This window comes from Myotis brandtii, unplaced genomic scaffold (genome assembly GCF_000412655.1).
Source record: "Myotis brandtii unplaced genomic scaffold, ASM41265v1 scaffold112, whole genome shotgun sequence".
In the NCBI taxonomy this organism is placed as follows: Eukaryota; Metazoa; Chordata; class Mammalia; order Chiroptera; family Vespertilionidae; genus Myotis; species Myotis brandtii.
This window is the reverse complement of record NW_005353838.1, coordinates 10,354,946-10,357,009: the sequence shown is the minus strand read 5'-3', so window position 1 is coordinate 10,357,009 and position 2,064 is coordinate 10,354,946.

Below are 2,064 nucleotides of genomic sequence, written 5' to 3'. Positions count from 1 at the left end.
ACATAACTGAGCCTCGGGGCCTTTCTGGTAGTTGTTGTTTCGGGGGGGGAGTCCAAGAAAATAAAAGATCCTATTTATGTTTCTTCGTGTCCTCACATTCAGGGGTCCCACAAACTATGTCCCCGGGAGGCCCGGGGCTACTGAGAGTCCTTGGCCAGGAAGAGCCAGGGGCCCCAAGGAGTGGTCATCAGCACATCTTCAGTTAACATCGGTTCTCAACCTGTGGGTCGCGACCCCTTTGGGAGTCCAACGACCCTTTCACAGGGGTCGCCTAAGACCATCGGAAAACACATATATAATTACATATTGTTTTTGTGTTTAATCACTGTGCTTTAATTATGTTCAATTTGTAACAATGAAAATACATCCTGCATATCAGATATTTACATTACGATTCTTAACCGTCGCAACATTACAGTTATGAAGTAGCAACGAAAATAATTTTATGGTTGGGGGGGTCACCACAACATGAGGAACTGTATTAAAGGGTCGCAGCATTAGGAAGGTTGAGAACCACTGAGAAGATAAAACGTGGAATCAGTTTGGAGTTTGTTTTACTAAAAATGGGGGCTTTCCCCTAGCTTTTATGATTTTTAAAAATCCTATTTGGAATTGATCATCATCTTACAGGATTGACAGTAATTTTCAGATTTATGGAATTTTGCAGGGTTTCAGCAAAGCAGATGTGACATGCTCAGTGTTGTGGCTTTTCTTAGCATCCCTGAGGGAGATAGAATGACATCTCCCCTTCCAGAACCTAATCAAGGCCTCAGCCTTTCTGGTAAAAAGTCTTTGGATATTCACTTGGCATTAAGGTGAATTGATGAATTGATACAGAGATGGGTAGTTGGAGAGCTCATAAATCAACTATAGTTAGATGTTGATACAATCTGAGCGGTAGGTGTAAGCCCACGGTGATAGTAAAATTCAGCTTTTTCTGTATGTTCGAACGTTTTCCATTCTACAATGTTGAGAGGTAAAGCTGGCTTTGTGCCAGGCTTCACTGAATCCCTCAGGCATATTGGCTGTGAGATTGGAACAAAATGCCCAATACTGACGGGACAGGAAGTCCTCCCCTTTCAGTCGTTGGATTTCCACTTCCTGTGGTTTCAGGCCAACCACGGTCTGAAAATATTACATGGAAAAATCCCAGAAATGAACAAATCATGTTTTCAGTTGTGCCTGTTCCCAGTAGCCGGATGAAATCTGCTGTCCTGCTCCCTCCTGCCAAAACAGGAGCCATCCCTGTGTCCAGCACATCCATGCTGTGGTACAGGACAGTAAGATATGTCCAAAGAGAAAGAGAGAGATCACATTCACAAAACCTTTATTATAGTCTGTTGTTTTAATTGTTGTCTTATTATTAGTTATTAATCTCTTACTGTGCCCAATTTATTAATTAAGCTTTATCATAGTTATGGATTATAGGAAAAATATATGTATAGGGTTCAACCCTAGCCTGCTTTCAGACATCCACGGGGTCTTGGAACTTATCCCCCGCAGGATAATGGGGTATGAGGATACGAGGGGACCACGGTACCTCGTTTTCTCCTCGTGCGATGTGAATGATTACCGATCTGGCAGAGTTGGTAAGAAGAGCGACACTGCGCACCTCTCTGAGCCCTGACATCCAGGGCGGCCCCGAGGGCGGGGGACAGGTAGGACCCGCGGGGGTGCGCTCCGCGGTGGAAACTAAGGGGGGGAGCAGTGCGCCTGTTTCCTCGCGCCCAGGAGGCCTCCGGGCTGTGTGTGGCTTGGCCTGGGGCCTTCCAGGACACCCCGGACACCTCCCCCGATGCCCGCCAGTTCTCTAGGGGTCTGCAGAGAAGCCTGTTATGCCCAGAAACGACAACCATATCCTCTGACTGCACCCCACCCGGGGCTGTTTTGTTTCGTCTTTTCCAGTTTCATTTTAGGAAACGCCAGCTTTGCTACACGAACCCTGAGGAAACCGGCTGTAAAGACAGCGGAGCCAGCTAGAAGCGGTGCAAGTGATCAGTGCTGCCTTAGAGACTGATGCCCGCCAGCCAAAGCGCCGGGTGCCAGAGGGACCCGCCCGCCTCT